The following is a 22,730-nucleotide window of genomic DNA, read 5'->3' as shown; positions in this document are numbered from 1 at the left end:
CCCTATATAGAGTTCGTACGACGATCGAAGGCAAAAATGATAAAATAAAAAATTTGTGCGCTGGTCATTGGGGTTCTGTTTTCGGCACCCCTTGCAACGATGATGGTTTGATTTTTGATTTAATTTTATATCTGTTGAGTGTCGGTTTAATTATTGATTATGGTATTTTCAGTAGTGCGGTAACCGCGTCGTCCGGGCTGGTGGGATTACACCAGTATAATATGTACATTTATTGAAGTTACCTTAGCTATAGGGCATATTATGCGCTCTGTATTAGAAGTTCTACAATTTATTTGTTTTTGCAAGATTATTCTGAAAAATCTGATTTTAATTTTTCGTTAATGATTTTTTCACGGTTTAATGGAAAGTATATACATTGTTACTGTTCTAATATAGGTTTAACAATAAGCTTGGACTTTAATAAACAATAATTATCTGCAGTAGTTGTGGTTTCATCGAAGACGGGATCTAGCTTATGAGATAAATGTTAATCTTGTTCTATAAACTTTGTGAATCAAAGCTAAAATAATATCAAAAACAAAAATTAAACTCCGCAGCCAAAATGTCAAAGTAAAGATTAGAAAATACTACTTATGATATTGATTGGAGATTTATTTAATAACAAGTTTTATAGGTAAAACAAACTAACAATCGAAAAAGGTTTCATAAAATGAAAGTGTGCAGGGACAGTGTTTATACCTAAAATGAATGGAATGAGTTATTGCCTTTATAGTTTATACATCGTTAACGAAAACCAACAAAATATTATGTTTAGATAAAGCCCCGATTAGTTCTTATTGTTATGTTTCAAAAACAATTATACACATGACCTAAAAATGTTGAGTGTGTCGTTACTTTAAATTCCTTAAAAACGTATATCAAAATAAAATTAGTGTTTTTACATAGTATGATAAACTAGAATAATAATTATTAATTAATAAATTCACCTTGCTTGTATATCTTTATTGTTTGAAGTTCAAATTTTATTGATATGTTTTCTTAAATATTTTAGATTAGAATAAATTTAACATATAATTACTATTAAATAATGTTCTAAACTCAAAATAAAAATTATATTTTATATTATCATTAAATCAAAAAATATAAATTATGTAGTTATTTATAATATGTATTATTAAAGAAACGAAAAGCGTATCGTCGATCAGTATAATATTTTCTGCAAAACTACTTGACCCAAATCAATTTGACTATTAAAAAAGTACCTACTCAGGTAAAATATACCACAAAAGAATAAAAAACCATGTATTATAATTCATGTTAGTGTAGTTCATTTGAGCAAATCAATTACCAATACGGGTTTTAAAGTTTAACCATGTGTAATGTACGAGGTGGTAAGAGAGAAATTTTACCCAATCAAATAAACGACGTTGATTGGTTTATGTATAAACCATCAAAATGCATTGAAAAAGACAAATTGTTGTGGAATAATTTAATTTATTTATAGTTAAAAATTTCTCGATTGAATGTTAAGTAGTCCTAACCTATTTACATTCAACCATGCAACTACACAACATTCAATATTCAGACAATAGGTAACTGGAATCAAAATTAATGTTTAGTATATTACCTAGGTATAGGTACTTAATTAACATGGCTAAAGCAAAATTATTTATTTATGTATATAATTTTTACATTAATTTTGAATGAGTTATATTTTCAATCAAAAAAAAAAAAAAAAACAGTATAGTAGATAATATTACACAATACAAACAATTTAAAAATATTTTTAATCAGAGGTTTTGACAAAAAATTTTATCATTTCGTAAGCAAATTAAAATGTGGATATTAATTTTTAACTGGATCTAAAATCATTAAAAAAAAAAAGTAAAATATTATAGGTACGTTACACGTTTTATTTTGTAACAAAGAATGTATCCCTATAATGGGTATTATCACATTTTTTCACGTTTAATAATGCCATGCAGCCAGAGCCATTATTGACGAATATAAAAATTAAATTGAACAGGTATTTTAACCCGATGTGAAATGACAAGTGATTCTTGTTTTTTTCTGTCATCTACATAATTCATAAGATTGTTCCATTAAAGTTACGATTTTTTTTAATCAAAATAATATATTCGGCGTAAAATATACTTAAACGCCGTGTAAAGCATTCGAAGGTGGACTCGGCTGTGATTAATTCTGTGGAAATCCTGTCGACGTTTCTAAGAAATAACCATCACGGTAGTATTTTGCAGGTTACGGTTCACCACCAAGATAAAATGTCAGCCAGCAACATCTGTTATTGCTGCTTGATCAAATACAAAGAGATATCATGTATTTGTTACAATCGTTTATTAAAAAAATTACCATAGGACGAAAACATGTAGGCACTTATTTTTCATACATAAATTTATTCGCATCCGACATCATCTTATGGTATAAAAAAATAAACCTGGGCGGCCGTTAAATTGGGCACTCGTAACTTTTCGATCATTTTGGCGCAGGACACTGGTATGATAAATTATTTCATATTTTATGTTCATATGGATTTCAATCCAATCATGATAAACCATATTATTATATTATATTATTTAGTATTCGAAAAACTTATCCCAGTATAACATACAGATTAGTTATTATAGAATTTGAAATATAGGAAGTTTTTAAGCATATTATACAGTTCCACGAACATACGAAATATAATTAAAGAATTTGAACGCTTAGTGAAATCATAATAATAAACCTTGACGTATCAAAATGTTAATTTTTGGTACTCTGTAAAAGAATTTTATTATGTTAAAAAAAAAAATCTAAAAAGTATTATCAAAATAAACTTAAAGTAAATCGTCATAATTAAAATTGTAAACACCTTAAAAAAACTTTTCATAACAGGCTTTGTTGTATATTTTTATTAAATGCGCAGGTTTTCGTTATATTAATTTTACAATACCTGAAATATATAACGTCATAACATTTACAGTTTATAATTCTGAAAGATAAAGTATTATATCGAAAAATTACGAATATTTAATGTTTATATTTATATTATATAGTTAGTTAACATTTTTATTCAAGTTTTATAGAAAGCTTTTCCTTGCATTAAAAAATCATTGAAAAAATATTAAAGAACATCGATAACTTTCGTATCAACTAGAAAAAATATCCGTAGTTGGAATTTACTGCATATTTATTATTTTAGCTCTTATCTCTTAATAAAGTAAAAACTATGCAATAACAAACAAAACAATATTAATTAGTTACAGTATATTTTCTACGTTTATATTACACTTGAAGTATTATATTATATTAAAAGTGTGAAAGTGGTACAATTTTAAGATTTATTTTCAGAATGGTGAAGGGGAAGGGGAGTATATTGAGAACAAACATTATAGGTACTCAAAGGAGATAATTTTACTAAAAATAATATTTTACTCGTACACGTATATCATCAGAAAATTGTAGACATCATAATACGAGTATAATGCTTCCCTGGAGCAATAATATTATAAGTAAAATACTGCAGTGCTGACTGCCTGAAGTTATGGCTTTCAAAACTACCCACAATTACAGGAAGTATATTTGTAATTTCTATAAAAATAAAAATGTTCTAAATAATACAAAATAAAATAAAATATTTACAATTTAAAATCAATTAATTTTTTATCACTATATGAGTATACCACATCCGCATTTGTTGTCACATTAAAATTGAACTGATCTCCGCCATTGTCCATTAGAAAAAAAAACCAAGTCACTAATATCACGCCTTAGCATGATTTTTCACGATCCTTATTCATGAATTATTTATAGAAAAGCATCATGGGGCTGGCAAAATGTTATCCAAGCTCCCCTCTCGAAATGGTTAAATTATCATTTTTTGTAAATTTTTTCTCACAAAATATTATAACTATCACGCATTGACTACTGCAACATGTGTATGTTATTTGTTGCGCTTTATCGAATAATCTCTTCAACTACTCATATTTACAAGGGGATAGACAAATCTGAATCAAATTCAGTTCTTATAATCTTACCAGGAACTTTTACATAGGCAAATATAGGAAGGTTAGATCCACCAGAAAGAAATCAGGTAAAATTGAATTCATGGTAAATCCGACGGTAAAGAAAATCAAAATATAAGTAAAACATTAAAGTAATATATTATTATTAAAATAAAAATCATAATTTTATAACAATAATCGTATGCATTACATAATAATTACGAGCGATAAACCAAAAAATAAATAAAACTTAAAAATAATTGTCCAATCAAATTATGAGAATTGTAAAGTGTAAGTAAAATACCTACCTACATATTTTATTTACATATTATGTTATAATATTTTGTCACTATCATTTTTTTTTCATTTTACTATTAAGCAACAATATTAATATTTAGCTATTAAGCTTACTATTAAACTTTAATTAAGTAAGGACATAAAATTGATTGAGGGTACATACCTATATTATACCCATTCTAGGTGAGAAAATAAAACTGGTGGAGTTTACATTAGACCTTTACAATTACATTTTTACTTAACTAGTATTCTATGAAGTTTGAAAATTCCTGAAATAAAAATTCATAATATATATAGGTATACAGTTATTACTCACAGTTATTATCATCAAATAACTTGATTCCTTGGATTTTTTCGAACTTTTTTCCAAACTTAACAAAATATCTTTAGATTTTATTTCGAATTATTTAATTTAAAATTTTACACTTTACGAACTCGAAAAATGTGTGTTAAATATGCGTTAAAAACTTTAAACAATGCAAAATAAAAGTTTCACATTTTAAATACGTATCTGTTACATGGATCGAATTATGTACTTGAAGCGCATTGTTCTAGGGCACAAAAAAAAATCTCCTTACTTTGAAATCCGAATTCTGTGTATGAACACAGGAATATACCTATAATATTTATAATATATTATTATTATTAATAATAATATTAACATTAATTTATAATACTTGTAACATTTTCTTTTTTTATATAAAAAGATATTATTGATTAGATGTGCCTATCACATATATACAATGATTTGTTTATTTAAATATTTAGTTTTAAAATGTGCGTATTAATAATTTGTATGATTACAAAAATATAGTTTAGAGATATTATAAATACTAATTGTACGCAATAAGTATGTAACCTATGTAAAAATATTATATTGAATTAGTTATAACTAGAAATTATTTAATATGATCATTTTATTTCGTAACATGATATGGTACTATACAGCTTTTAATAATTATTATTTTTATCATATTTATACATTTTGATGGTTAATTATTTTTTATTTATGATGTATTGATAAATGAATAGCAATTGTATTATTTATTTATAATAATATGCAGATATGTAAAAATGGCAGCTATATTAATGGTATAAGCCAGCGCCGTAATCAACTATATTATAATAAAACCTGCGTGGCTGTGCGATTCATCTTGGCTGTCGTATGTGACGCGACGTATTTTAAAATGTCCACAGTGTTTCCCATCATCAATTAAAATATGTTTTTTTACAAATCTTGTGAAAATCTTAGTATGTTGGCTACTTAATCGTTAATCATTATAACGTTTGTAAAACATTATTATTATTGTTAACAATATTTTTACTATTCTTATTTTATAGTCATTACGGAATATTATATTTATTATAACGAATTACCGATTACATTTTTGGAAAAAAATTTATTCTGATTTCCTTAATGCTTTTAAAAAAGCTATTAATGTTATTTTTTGTTTTTCATTTTGATTTTTGTTTAAATCGTTAAAATTAAAAATTAAAAATCATATAATGTTGTATAATTTTTAAATAGTTTAGTATGTCATTTGATTTTCTTTTAGTTTAAGCTCTTGAGTGAATGCCAAACTGATAGGTATTTGTTTGGCTTATTATTTAAAGTAAAATATATTATTATATATTTATATATTTATATCTCCATCTAAATGAGATTGGGTACAATGTATTTTTGACAATGTCATAATGGTTTTTCTTTATTTCTTGTTTTCAATAAATTGTCTAAGCTACTATGGTAATAGTCAAACTTTAAAAACCACACAGTCGGTTCATTAAACGTTACACATTTTTTCAGTTTTTTTTTTATTTTCAAGCTTTATTGAAGTCAAATATAATAATATTATTTAACAAGATATCATGTGTTGTATAACAATATACTAACAAACAACATCGACTCAGTAATTTAAAAAAAAAAAAGTAATAATAATTCCACCGTATCCAATTATCAAGATGAACGGTTTGATTTATAATGGTTAAACGACAGTACTCAGTAGTCTAATCTAAACTAGGTAGGTAACTTTTGTTTTCATACCTATCAAGGTTACTATAATATATAAATAAGACTATTCAAATACGATTTAACGCTTAATAATTCTATTATAGCATTCTACAGAATACGTTTTTTTCAAAAAAGAACATTTAATAATAATATTTCTCTACTGCTTCTTAGTTACTATCAAACACAAATTAATTTGACCCAATAGTCATACGATGTTGTGAAAATAATAAAAATGTTACATTTCTTATAAGCATAAAACATTTACAAAATAGTATTATAGTTTTCGTTTTTGTACTCAACGACTTATTCTTGCTGTTAAGCCTATTACAATAACATTATATTATTGGTCGATATTAATTTATTATGTATAATATTACTGAAAATGACTACGGAAAAAATTGATTTAACCTGTACTGTATAATAAATCATGCCAATATTATGGTTTTACATTCAACAAAGTTATGACTAATATTTGAATGAAACTTAAAATAAACAAATTCAATAAATTACTGTTTTTATAAGAGAATAATTATTTATAAAAAACTCTGTTTTGTATACAAGTAAAGAGCAGCAAAAAACTTTTTAGTGTTTTCACCATTATTATATTAAAAATATTGGGACGAAATAAAAAGTTCAATGGAAATGATGTATTTCGTTAAATTATTCGAAAGAACCTTTGGTAGAAATTTAGTACAAAGTTTGTACAAACTCAATGTATAAACAACGTGTAATATTTATTACTAATTTTAAATGGTATAATATAGTTTAATGCTTAATAAATTTTTAGACCTTGTTTGTTCAATGTTTAATATTTGATTCACACAAGTTCATGCAGGCGAAGTACCTATATTAAAATTTATCTTCAAATTCGCTCTACATACGTACTATATGTATTGAATGTAAACAAGTAACTAGTAAGTGATTATACAATTATACATATCGCAGGGATCATGTAGACACTATACTCAACATTAAAACTTTTACATTTATTACCGTATTTGTTCACCACGAAAAACGAACGCAATAGATGTAGGCTACGGTAAAAGTACACGTGATGAATATTATATGCTTCAAACTTCTGTTTTAAAAATATTCCAAATATATTGTCAAAATTAGCAAGAAAAGTGATGAGTGAAAAACCTTGTTCGAGGCCATACGTGAAATTTAATAATACGAGTATAATAATATAATGAGTTAATATACTGAATTTCAGCGAAATATACCTACCTACGATCTACCTAATTTATAAATAAATAATATTTTATAGAACATAATATTTGGTTATAATATGATACTTTATCGATTTGTCGAAAATAAGTGAAGATACGGAACATAATAGACGAAGTGCTTCGGTGCAACCATTATACGGCGCGTTCACATTTTATAACTTCTTTTTAAACATGGCCAGATATATTTTCTGTTCATATGATATTTGATTTATATAAATCTTTTTAATACTTAGAACTCCCATAATTTGAATTTTATTTCTTGCCAGAGCACTGCTCTGAAGGTGATGATAAAATACAAATATTATAATATAAGCACTGCAATACAACTGACTATAACCTACTGCACCTAGTCTAAAATATTATAATAAAATTTAATGGATTATTTGTAACACTGTTGTTGTAATGGTTTATTGGTTTTAATTATTGCAAATTTTAGTATAGCCTGTTGGTTTAGGTATATTTATGTTTTGTTTAACAAATCTAAACTTTTCTATGCGATGCATTGTACATTTAAATAAAAAAAAAAACGAATCGTTACATACTTTTACATCATATTGTATTACTGAATAAACAAATGTAGTATTTGATTTACATAAAAAAAAAAAAATGGACATTGGCATTGAACGCATCATTGGTTACTGTTTTGAGGGCTGTTGTTTTTTTTAGAGTTTTATTTATTTCGTTTGAAAATTTATGCACTATAAAACAATGAACAATTCTTTTAAAAATATGCATCAAAACATGATTTAAAAAATATTATTATTTGCCTTCATTTAAGATTTTGAAATATGCGTTTTAAAGTTGAAATAATAACAAATTTAAAATACACGAACAAAAGTAATTAATTGGGTTTACACAAAATATTTATAATTATGTATAAAATATGTGCATAATATTATGTATTTTCTTCAAATATCCAAATATTATTATTGGAAAAAAAAAGTGGATGTCGCTCTACGTAGGTTACAAGGGTGCCAGTTAAAATCGCGAAATGTTTTAACAGCGAAAACATTAATAACAAAAAGTAAAAAATATTTTTGTTAGTGGATATACCTTTTAACCTTTATAATAGAATAAGTAATAATAATACTAGATAATAAATAAAAGGGATACACTTAAAGAATTAGTCAATGACTACGAAAAGAGGGACAGACTTGAATACCCAAGAAGTGTTGCCTATAATTTATCATATTAAATTTAAATTTAATTGTGTATAGTATTTTGTGTTTAATGTTTTTAATTTAATTTTTCAAATTTTTTCCTATTGTGATCATAGAGTTTAATTTTATACAGTATTTTTATTTTTATGGTATTTTAATGTTTATTATTACTTATTATATTATAAAGATTAACGGTATACCCACTAACGAAAATAATTTCTTACTTTTCGCTATTAAAACATTTGCGATTTTTATTTTCGCTGTTTTATTTTCGGGATTTTTACTTTCGCGTTTTTTTCCCAGCGATTTTCACATGAACTCAGGTTACAAGTGGGTTATTGTAGGAATGAATGGTATTAAATTTGAATTCAATGATGTTATATCATTGTATACGAAAAACGATTCTGAGTGGAAATGGTTTATCAGTCTAGGATATGTTATACCATATTAATTATATTGTTATAATTAAAAAAAAAAAAAAAATGTTGTCCGTAATTATTTAATATTATAAAATAAAAAATAAAATCGTATGTTTTTTCTCCTTTAACCTCTTTTATTTCGAGTACCGTTTCTAAAAATCTAAAGAAAAAGTGTTTACAGAATAAAAAAGAAAATAAATAAACATTATTGTAAAACCAATACCTTGCTCCTTTCAGAATCTAATATAGATCAGTCATATGAATTCCAGTGCTTAAATATGTATTTATTTAATATTTTAATTTTCAGGAAAAATGGTGCTTTGACTTTCTTTCTAACTCATTTCCTATATAAATGTATAAAATGCCCTAGTAAGGAGTGTCGCCAATGGGTGGTTTCTCCAATTCAAATTTTCAATGTCTGTATTTACTTTTTTATCATTTGCGCATATTGTACATACTTAATTTGTATAGACTTTGAAATTTAAATAAAACAATAAAAATGATTAGAAAATTAAAAATAATATACCAGGAGTGTGATTTGCAAACTACATTTCTATGACTCTCTTAAAAATAATTACCATTTTTTAAATTTACCAATACTGAGCGGATAAATCATAATATTTATCAGTTTTTTCTTTTTAGTAAATTGATAAATCTCAATCATTAAATGTAGACTTAACAAATATTATTTTAACGATGGTATAATGTATGGTTGCATCTTTGTCTAAATTTTAAAATCAATAATATACATTTTATTAATCAATAACAAATCAATAGGTATAGGTATGGTATACCAATAATACTATCAATATATGCCCATATTAGACTTAGAGTTACCTCCATTAATTTAAAATAAGTTGTCAGTATTGGTACAATTAATTTTGAAATTTTTACGATCGATTGTGTTATGTAATTACATTATAGGTGTTTAAAAAAAAAAATATGTTTCAATTTATTTGTTGTTTTTGCAACTTGTTTTCACTTCTTGAAATTCACCAATGATTTTGTTATTAAAAAAAAACTAAATATACATTTACAGTAACTGAATACACGAAACATTGTTTTCGTTTGGTTCCGATTGAACTGAGAAAATCACAATTAAAATACAACCACGACGTGCTGTGAAATTACAATGTACACAATTTATTTACATACCTACACGATTATTTACATCTCTCATTAAGATTTACTTACATTTGCTTTCACACAAATGCACATTGTTATTAAAGTGAGTACTGACTGAGTATGAGTACCAATGTCAATAATATAACTATAACTATTTTCAGCAATATAATGAGTAACAAGTATAGAGTTTGTATATTGTAATATTTTTTAAATTTAAGTATAGGTACTTAAAATAAAGCAAAAAATAATACAGTATCTAACTCACTAAAATCAATTTTTTTTAAATCTTAAAAAACTCATTTTAATTTTACTAATTTGATTCGTCAATATATATACGCACTACAAACCTACTGCAGTATTACTATTTTAGGATGTACAATATAATTAGGGTTTAAATATTTTCAAAGTCACGCGATTTGTTATTTGTGAAATCAAAAAAATCTAATAAACTAATTTTAAATCTTCTCGTGTATCCCGTGTGGTGTTGATCGAATTCTTAATTTTTAATCATATGAAGATATGAATAATGATTCCTATTATTTGACTAATGGAAAACAATAAATAATTGTATGTAAAAAAAGATTCATCAGAGTTCTACATTATTCGGTGGCAATGTATAGGTGAATCTGCAATATAATACAGTACAAATACTTCCGTTATTAGTACAATAATTATTATTTTATAATCATTTTAGTTATGATAAAATATGATCAATATATATGTATACAATTTGTCACGCTAAGAGGTACCACTAAATATTTCAATTCGATTACTTTGTGGCTTGTATTGAAATGGGATTTTTGGCTGAATGATACATTTTTCGATAAATTTCAAATTTTTAACACTTTCAATACGTGCATGCGCGATACAACTTATTTTTTTTTAATGGTACCAACTACAACTTTTTTTTACATGTTTGGAAAGAGTATTTTTTTCGAAATAATTTAAACTAAATGTAACTTATTGTTACTTATTAGTATCTAATATTGTTAAATATCTGTTTGCACACAGATAAACACTTTTTTTCATCGTAATTTACTGTTATTTTTTTCATTCAGTCTCCCGAAATGAGATGGCTAATTGAAAGTAACGAAAGTATGAAAATGTACACAGTTTGAAATCAAGATTTATTCATTTGCAATTAAGTTCTATAGTTCTATCTTTGTTCGAAGTTTCCACCTTGATGTTCCAAACAGGATTCCAAACGTTTTTAATAATTCCGTTTGTGCGGCAGCGTTTATTTGTTCTTTTCTCAAATTATTACAAGCCACTAGTATTTTATTTTTAAAATCTTGGAGATTAATAGGTGGGTACGCATTACAACATTTTTTAAATGCCCCCATAGTAAAATTCATTCCAATAGGGTCAAGTCTGTAGCCGGCCATGAAATTACTCCATGGGTACCAATCCGTCGGTTAGGAGCAATTTCATTTAGATATTGTTTAAAAATGATGGTATTTTGCGCTGGTGCGCCGTCTTGTTGAAAATACACATTTTCTTGTGTTGCAAATGGAGTATTTTCTAACAGTAACGGTAATTTATTAACAAGAAAATCTAGATATCTTCTACCTGTAAGTGCCCCGTCGTAAAAATAAGGATCTAAAAGGCTAAAAGTATTTCACCAATTAATCCACACCACTCATTTATACCCCAAACCGTCTGAAAGTTAGTTTCTCGGAACCAGTATGGATTTGTATCGTTCCAAACCCTATTGTTCTGTTTGTTCATTGCACCATTGTTTGTGAAATTAGATTCATTAGCCCACAAAGTACTACTATAGAACAAATTGCCGTTTTCAAATTGAACGCTAAACCATGACAAAAATTGTAATCTACGTTAATAGTCTTCGATTCGTAAATGATGGTTAAACTCAGGTTTATACGGGTGCATTTTGTTATTTTTTTTTCAAAATTATATGTTCTTACTGCACCAACTGATATACCAATTTGTAGAGATAAATTTCGATCGTGGATAAGCACGTTTTGTAGGTCATTATCTGCCATTCAGTGTATTTATAAAAAATATTTGGTCTAGACTGCCGTTGTCTACTTTGATTGTTAGGAAATTGACTGTTTTCATTTAGTCCACGTAAAAGTCTATGGACATAATTATGATGTGGATGAAACCTATCTGGATACCTATCTGGATACCGATCTGCGTACACTCGATCTGCTTGTCGAGGATTACGATTAGATTCGCCAACAATTAGAATCAGTTCAACTGTTTCACTGTTACTCATTTTAATAAATTTCTTTCATGTGAAACAGTGTATTAAGGCAATAATAATTTTTTTCAGAAAATTATGTAATATCTAACCAGAAAAAAACAAGATGTTACATGAATAGTAATTGTCGCGTGTCTAGTTTAAAATTATTAAAACAATTATTACTATAGTCAATGAAAATAATGTATCAACATTTATTTTTAAAATAAATGTATAACGAACAATATTTACTATCTTAATTATTACTGGCAAATGTTGTCAAAGTTATTTTTATTATCTTATCTACGATGTGCAAATAGGTACCTATTAAACAATATACTTAATATGCCTAATACTAATAAGTAACAATAAGTTGAATTTAGTTTAAATTGTGTCAAAAACAAATTACCCGTAAATATTAAATTTCATCGTTAAATTTTATACACCAATTTTGTAATTAGAAAAAAAACTTTTTATGCATAAATTGATTAGAAAAAAATTCTCTATCCAAATATGTAAATAAAGTTGGTGTTATCATTTAAGTAAGTTGTATCGCGCATGCACGTATCGATAGTGTTACAAATTTGAAATTTATCTAAAAATGAGTATTTAAGTACAATTGTTATTTTCAGCGAAAACCCCATTTCAATACAAGGTAATCGAACTGAAATATTTGGTGGTACTTCTTAGCGTGAACATACTGTATGTATATATATAAAGGCACTTGGGTAAAATTTATAATTGGGGGATAGTTGCCAATTTGCCATTCATAAAGCACTACTGCCATTTTTACATTTTCCCGGGAATTATATTATTATTGTAAATTATTTATAAAAAATTGAGAAAAATTAATTTTCGTAAAAATGCGAAACAAAATTTTGAGTTGTTTAAAAAACATTTCAAAGTTGAATACTTACCAGTCACTTCATTTTTTGTTTTGTTTTTTTTTTTTTTTAGCTTCTAGTATACCAACTATGATTGCTAAATAATTAAATAATTATTATCGAAATATAACAAAGATTATTAAGATATACATTACAAAATAATATTTGTGAAAATTGTGAATTAGATGATGATAACGGAGTCCTATATAGAATAATATTGGTTCGAAAACCCATGAAAATGTACAGTTACAAATAACGTATTTGACAATAAAAATTATTATAATAAAGATTGGACTATAGAATAAGTTGTTTGCTTAGAATATCTCAGTCACTACATTTGTTTGTTTATAATTGTTACTTCTAAATTATAATCAAAACGTAGGTATCTATACGGATATGAATACCTGTAGAACAGATATGTCAAACTCAAAGTAGGTATCAAGTGGGCCAAATATATTGAAAAGGTTGGATATGCGGGCCACGCATAAAAATTTAACAAAAAAAAAAATTCTTATTCGATATTTCAATAACAGTAGTTTATCATCAGAAGATAAGGCAGTATAATAATGTATACCAAATAAACCATTCTCTAAAAATCTAAGGTAGTTGTGACACGGCATTGATATTTTATTTTTTTATTATTACAGGTATTATGTTTTTTTTTTTTTTTTTTTTTATTAATATTGGTAGACGCGGGCGGAAAAAATTGAGCAGAGGGCCGCATGTTTGACATACCTGTTGTAGAATGTATACTATTGGCTTTTCAGGCTTGAAACTGAAATTGAATTTTTCATACTCATCTTATAATTTTTATATTATTGCACAATATTTTGTTTACTATTTTTTTCTGATTTGTGATAAGATTTTAAACATAATAAATTATCCTCTTTTATTATTTAAAATTTCCATTTTTTGTTTTCACAGTTTTAATTTCGTTTTACATCAACCAGCTAAACGCACATATTCGTTTGCATGTCCATTTACACGTCGTTTCACGCGGCTGTGAGACATTCTTAAAAAAAAAAATTAACCACCAAATACCAATGGACATTAACATTGGCCTGCTGGTTTTTATTGAATCATAAATTTAAATTAAATATTAAATTGATTTGAAAGTTTTAAAACAATTATCGTCTTGATATAATTTTATATTTTTTTTAAATTTTGATGTACATTTTGATTATTAGTATAAACAAATTTCAATCACGATAAATTACTACAGATTTCATAAGGGATTTTTATTAATTTTTGTTTGATATTTAAAATTGATTTTGAAATCAACTTCAGCCTACTGGGAAGCACATAGTATATTTTAATGAAATCATTATTCAATAATAACTATTTAATAGTTGACATACTAATGTAAACTTCAAAGTACTTTAAAATTAGTTTCAATACCATTTTATTTAGATTCCTATGAATGTTTTTGGAATTTCCTATCATATTAAAATGTTATAGCTTATTATAAATTTATTATGTAGTTGTAGAGTCCTAAATTGAGTAGCAATTAATTTTCCTATTGTCTAATTGTGTTACTAAGAATTAAATTTTACATGTCATATATATTACTTAGTTTTACTTAATTATGGACTTTACTGTAAAACTTTAGCAATGTACAACTAAAATAACTATATTATAATACCTACAATAATCATATAAATCATACACATGGTAGTATGCACATAAAGTAAGTACCTTTACAAACTAAAAATATGTTGCACTAGTAAAAAGACATCCTCTCTAAATCAAAATATGGTTTGTATCCAAAATAGACATATATTGGGGGCTTACATTATTGATGAATTACTTCAACCAATATTTTTTATTAAGTTTATGAATTATGTTGAAAATATTTATCTATTAATTTATAGAAAGTTTTTGAACATTTTCATTTTCATTAAACTAAAACCATACTGTATGAAGTATTACACTTTTTGATATTAACTACATTTTGGAGCTAATTTTCTTGAAATTTGTTAGTTTTAAATTCGGCGAATTTAATTTTAGAACTTTAAGTTTGATGGAATCTAAGAATCATATAACTATCAATATTATATTGTTCATATTTCAAAAACCACTTAAAATGTATGTTATAATATTTATTTTTATAATCTTAAAGTTATTTATAATAAATGAAAAATACAAATGTGGCTTAGTGAAGTGTGGTCATACGCTCATCTGCGAAAACGCACTGAGCGTACTCGTACGGTACCAGTACGGCCGCAGTTGCTAACTTCTGGAGGGGTAACCAATTTTTAGCAAAATATCCTTACCACACATACTCAAATACTTGTTACAACCTACCAACTTAAAACCTACAAACAAATACACAAAAAAAATAACCCCTATCGCACTACCCCTCACACAATGGCCTATATGTTTGTCACGGGTTCCAAAAAAAAAAAAAAAAAAAATAGAAACTATAGATTCTACTTTGGTGATCATAAAAGGTCTTAACTATAATATGCTATTTTATACCTGAAATTTATTTTTTCTATATATTTTAACGTCGCTTTAAATTAATGGTCAATATGCCCGGAAAGCTACTTTACCCTCTCATTATGTATTATGCATATTATTTCAAGATACTATGACAGTCCGTCATGCATGTTATTATGCCAGCTGATACTTTACCTAAACGACATGGGATTATTTTTGTTTGTTTAGAACTCCAGTCTAAGTATTTTCCAAATATACTCTATACCAAAATTTTACATTGCAAATACGTTGTCTATTAGAGAAAAAAATAAATACATTCCCGGTACCTAAAGAAGTTAACTGTGATTTGTGAATGAATACAATTCAATAGTAACGACTGTGATTATAAACTGAAGTATTAATATTGGATATAACACTTGATGTTTATTTTAAGCGTAATTAGTGGATTTATGTGTTGCAGGTTTTGAAGTCTACCAGGAGTTTAACGTTGATTGAAGTGGACTCGACTAATTAAAGATGATTCATTGTGAAATATTGACGTATGCTATTTGGAAATGGGTTTATTGAGTGAGTTGAGCCATACTGTCTGTGATATTTGTACGTCATATCCACAAAACTATTATTTATAATTCAAATGAATATCTGTAAAATTGGTTTTTAATCTTAAAATGAAATGAATACATTCCATGAAAATAAAATTTGGAGAGAATAACAAAATATATTTTGATGGATGACCGTCATGTTACATTTTGTAACACAAATTATTATTGTGTTAAACAATCGATATACGAAATAAAAAATGTATTACGAATGTGAAAGGTGTAATTTATTGTGTGCTTATTTTTTTAAGTTAGCGAAACCGTCTCGACGGCCTGCAGATATTGTAAGAGTCATTTTCTTTCATATTTATATTGGACATTTTTCATTTGAAGTCGAACGTGAAGGATTTTACTTGAAAACGTGAAGGATATTACTTGAAAATATGGTTTTGAAATGTAATGCGTAATAGGTAAAAATAAAAGCCGTGGTGTATAAAGGTGGGTGGAAGGGAAGGGCGAGCGAAATTGCTACCTCGGTCCACTGCAGGTTCCACCAGAATCGGAGATGAATGTGTTTTTTAACATTTACGTCAAGATCCCGGTGATTTTTTTTGGTAGGTTCCATAAAGGCATAAAGTTGTATTTAAGTCTAAAAATATTATTTTTTTAAACATCAAGAGAACAGTGAGCTAAATGATATCGTCACTGTTCAAACGATCGAGCGAAAACCATGACGTGGTCAAAGGCTTTTTTAGTAATACTATTATAATAACAAGTCACGTGAATGTTTGACAGATTATATTGCTGGAACAATGCTGTAACAAATGATATGACTGTTTAAATTCAATTGAACATGATATTGATGTATATATTATGTAGGTACATTTCTACTGGAATTTTGAATTAAATGTTGATTTATAAATGTGATACTAAATGTTAAAGATATAATTAATTTTGTTTTATTGTCATTATTTTTTTGTAGAAAATAACTACTGTATTCCAACATAAGTTGTCTTCTTAACGACAGTGATGGATTACCTCTTTATTTCCATAAGTCCAGAGCGGGTCCAAAAGTATTGGTCATATGATAAGCATTATATAACATTATCTCAAAAAAAAATCTAAAATACCAAAATAATACATCATTGGTCAATGGTCAATAGTCTGAGACTGATCAAACTTTGTGCTATTACATAACCTGACTAAATTATATATATTGCTATAGCTAACCCCAAGCAATGTGTAAATTCAACATTGGTTTCACTATTAGGATGTAAAAAACAGTATTTATTTTTAGTATCCCTAAAAACAATTATTTATTTGCTTTTATATAATTTACAAGGTAAAATGTCCGATTCATTTAATATAGAAATTTCGGACGATAAGAGTAGCTAAAAAATTATTTGTACATTTATTTTTAAAATATCCATAGTTTAAGCTAGAGTAAAAAGTGGGACTTTTTAACGTTATTTTAGTCGTAATAAAAAATAAATTTATACACATCATGTTTTTATTATTTTCATAACATCCAATGTAAACATAACAATTGGTTTTTTATTCAAATTGTGTGTGACGCTGTTTTTTTAGTACAAAATTAAATTAAACTGGGCATATAATATTTGGATTTATAAATATTTTATGGAATCTAAATTAATTTTCAGTTATTCAAAATAATGATAAATTGTAACTTTTTATATTTGAATTATCTATTAATATTCGTTTGCGAATAAAATTCATATTTTTATAATTAAAATATTGAATTATAAATTTGAATGTAGGAACTTTGTACTTGCTCTGCAGGCTGTAAAAATATTAACAATAGTGCAAATGGTTTTAAATAAAAAGTTACACAATAGCTATAAGTATATAATACTCTGGTCTGAATGGATCACGGTACACTAATTAGTATGGTTGCTGACTCTTGCTATGTTTTTCATTATGCCGTTATATTAAATTATCACGTCTGGTTTGAACCATGTGATATATATCCGGACGTTAATACATTATAATTTTAACTGAAAAAATAATTTATAACTTTATCAATTATAATATAATTTAATGTAGAACAGCCATAATTGATTCGACACAAGTGGTAGCGTTAAAAACAAAGAAAATAATAAAAAATACATAATAAAATATAAGTAATTAAAAACATAACAAAATACAATTTTAAAAGATAATCATCATAATGGAATATGTATAATGTGTAAGTAATATTTATACAATATTATTTAATTATATTCTATCTATAAAGGTAACGGTTTCATGCAAATAAACACAGTGTAAATATTATTAAATATATATAGGTACTGCTAATAAATACTTGCTACACTGATGAGAAAATTAATATTTGAAATAAAAAATTATTCTGTTAGCTTGTGAAATATAATAACGCAGCCACTGATCACCAGCAATGTGCAAATACAGATCATTTATAATATTTGCACTGAGAAACAAGTGCCAATAAAGATTGAAACTGAATTATGTTATTTAGGCCTGTAGGCTACCGAGGTTTTATAATAAGTCATAGCAGTAGTGCACAATACAAAATATGTTCTCATGGTAACACCGAAAAAAACTTGAAAATCATTATCCACGGTTGTCATATCTATACAAATTGCGCTAGAATCCTATAGGCAACAATAATAATAATGATAGTGTTAATATTATTATTGGGGCTACTCATGGTTCTGAGATTGGTCTCAGCCACTAACGTATTCTGTAGTCAAGCATCGTTGCTAGTTTCTGGATGGGTGACTACGTGGGTTCTTAGTAACAAATCCTCGCTTGGCAATTTACTATGCAGAAATTGGAACCTAAAAATATTTAAATACCCGTCCCAATTTACCGTTGTTAATAAAATTAAAAAAATAATATATTTCAGGGTGTCACATGCCTTAAGTGCCACTACACTAGAAACTAGACCAGGGGTGGCCAACTTATTGTTCCCTTCCATTAAAAAAATCTAATACTAATTTATCAATTATAAAAAACAATTAAATTATAAAAATCACAAAATGTATTTATAAACATTTTGGCTCTTGATATCATTGTTTTCATCTATGTGGCTCATGGACGTATTCATGTTGGCCACCTCTGGACTAGACTATGGCACTGTTCGTGATATTTTTGATTATGATGTGATTTGATAGACATTTTAATACTAATTCAACATCCACAAATTCCAACCAACGGTTCCTCTACCACAGTTCCATCAGGCTATATAATAAAGCAAAATGTTTTTGTGATAGATGGTAGATGGTACATAATAATAATACCCATTACTTTTTTTTATTACTTTAAAATTGTATACGATCATTGTGAAAAATTATTTACCTATATATTCATTCAAATAACTTTTTCTTTTTTTTTTGATTATCATTAATATGTTTTGAATTTTTGGAATAAGCTCTATAGAGTTAATTTCAATTTATAATAATCACGCGTTAAGTATACACATGGATTAAATGGGTTACACAATATACCCTTTTATAGTCATACTAGAATTCGCAATTAATTAAATATTTTAATGAATTAAAAAATCATCAGTTATCGGCTACTTTGAATAGTATATCATGTATTTATGTAAAAGGTATAGGCATTCGCAGTGACGGTCTGGTTCATGATATAGTCCCTGACCCAGTAATTTTTAATGAATTCCGACCCACTTTATTATTTGTTATAACTATAGGGCTCAGATTTATATGTAAATACATATTTTTAATGTGACTTGATAAATTAATTTATATAAGTGATAAATTCATTTCAAGGGATTTCCAACGAAATGAACTATATTTTATTCCACAACATATTATGTAGCCATAAGTACATGTTTTTACATATTTTAGCAATTTACGATATTTTATTATTTATTAATAATTATTAATTGTATACGATTGTATTTTTCAATTACTTTTTTACCAAGCTTATACACGATAGAAAATCGTATACCCCCTAATAAATTACAGTTCAACACTTCAGATTAAATGTTCACTTTTAATATAGTTAATATACACATCAATAATAAGACCATTAATTATATAATATGCATTCCCAATATGGGCAGCTGCGTCCCAAACAAAAATTACAAACGATACAAAACAAATTTCTAAAAATAATAGCTCCGTGAATAGCTCCACAACGACACTGGAATATCATACCTAAACACGTGGATCAATGAACAATTTAAACAATTTCATTCGAAATTAAAAACAATAGTTGGTGCCCTTCACTTCAACATTGGGAAAAGAACCAAAAACTAGAGACTAAAGCCACGGCTACCACAAGAGGTTTTACTTGAAGCAGTTGAAGCTCATAAAGAGGACTACCCAGACTCATAATCATCAAGCTAAAATGTATATCCGTAAACTTTAATTAATTAACTTTATAATATTGTAAAAACATTGTAAAAGCATTATAAAGATACTTGGTGTATTGAAACAATTATATCAATAAACTATGAAAATGTTTTTTTCGAATTTCCTGTATTTCCAAAAGCACAAAATAGTAACAAAGTAATACCAATTATTAAATTTAACTAACAGTCGATATATGTCGACATTTATGAGCTCAATAAACGATAGATTACGATTTATTAATACGTGTTTGCGTTTAATATTTTTAAAATTTACACTTCAGTATACCCACGTTAACGAAAGTGTTTTAATTTCGTGGGTTAAATCTGTGTTCGTTGTTCATTATTTACGTGTAAATTACCAATAACACCGAAAGTACGATCATCTAAAACTTTTAAAGCAACAAAATATGTTTCTGTATGTCCAAATCAACATTTACAAAATGACGATCAAATGTTGTATTGTGTTGCTTGTGGAAAATCGATAGCAATTGAAAAACAATTTCAGGTAACAAAACAGTAGCAAACTAATAAGCACGAAGAGAACAAAAATAAAAAGCTGAAATTCAAACAAAATTTTTGTCATCTACGTCTTCCTCAGTTTCTAATTCATTCGATTTATGTCAAGTTTTTATTAAAGCTGATGTTCCGCTAGCATAACTTCAACATTTTTATTCAAAATTATTCTGGGAAAAATATACTGCACAATCGATTCCCGATGAAAACACTCTAACAAAAGATTATATTCAATCAATTTACAAAGAAACTTTTGTGCCTATTACAAATTCAATTGGTGATTAACCCATTGGTTATCAATCGATGAAACAATAACTGATGTATATGGTAGATTTATTGCAAATATTATTATTGGGAAATTAAACGACGGTAAATCTAAGACGTTTTTGTTAAACTGTGAACAATTAGATATTTGCGCAACCACCAAACTGTTGCAAGATTTTTAATAATTCTATGAGTAAAATTATGGCTCAATAAAGTTATGTGCATGAAAATGTATTATTATTTTCTGATGCCGCGCCATACATGGTAAAAGCCGGTAAAGCATTAAATGCTTTTTTTCCAAAAATGATCCACTTAATGTGTTTAGCATACGCATTTTACCGAATAGCAGAAACTGTACGATCAAAATTTACAAAAGTTGATGAGTTGATAACCCTAGTCAAAAAGGTATTTTTAAAAGCGCCTAGCCGTGTCGAAATATTAAAAATATGTACCCAGCCTTCTCTCACAACCAATTATAACTAGATGGGGCACTTTGTTGAATGCCGCTAATTATTATTGCTAAAACTTCCAAGAAATCAAAAATGTTATTGCCAAACTCAATGCGACTACTTCAATGTATATCGGAATAGGTAGCTTAATTTTTTTTAGAGAAAAATGATTTAAAAAATAAATTAATATACATTTCTAATAATTTTTATTTTTTGGTTGTCTCGTTACAAAATTAGAAACTCAAATCTTAACTTTAGTGGAAAGTTTCAGTGTAGTAGAGGAAGCGGTAAAAAAACTTGAAAAAGTTCAAGGACCAATATTGGTGATATTGTAAACGCTAAAGTTAATAATGTATTATAAAAAAATTCCGGTCTAGCAAAAATGAAAGCTTTTAAAAGTATCCTCACTGGTATTTCGTCTGAAGCTTCATTGGATGTTGAACTTTTTCCCTTAGACTTTGTCACTATGCAATATTATCCAATAATATTATACGACAGAATCGGCGATCTTTTGAATTCGACAATATAAAAATGCATGTTATAATTGAGTGTTATCAAGATAATTAGATACCTAGTTGGATAAATATTGATTTTTTATTATAGTAGCAACTCGATAATTCGAAAAACTCCATAAATCGAACTAAACGCAAAGTTCCCTGAGAAAACCTCTATAATAAGAAAAAAAATATATATTCCGGTCCCCTAATTCAAATTTTTATTCCACGAACCTCTATATAGTTTTAATCAAAATCTTGCTATCAGTAAGTTAAACAACGATATGGAACAGATTGTGGCCAGCAATTTATCACAAAAAAAAAAAATAAATAACAGATTTCTTTAATATGTAAAATTATATATGTATTTATAATTAATAAACGA

General features: G+C 26.5%; 1 pseudogene; it reads left to right on the top strand.

The window, feature by feature from the left end:
* The first annotated feature begins 15,893 nt into the window (after positions 1-15,893).
* Positions 15,894-22,418, top strand: LOC149061728 (uncharacterized; annotated as a pseudogene).
* Positions 22,419-22,730: the final 312 nt, after the last annotated feature.

Source organism: Diuraphis noxia, unplaced genomic scaffold (genome assembly GCF_037042655.1).
Source record: "Diuraphis noxia isolate RWA-SAM2 unplaced genomic scaffold, SU_Dnox_SAM2 contig0001, whole genome shotgun sequence".
Taxonomy (NCBI): Eukaryota; Metazoa; Arthropoda; class Insecta; order Hemiptera; family Aphididae; genus Diuraphis; species Diuraphis noxia.
The sequence above is the reverse complement of the archived record's forward strand: the minus strand, read 5'-3'. Positions and strand labels throughout refer to the sequence as shown.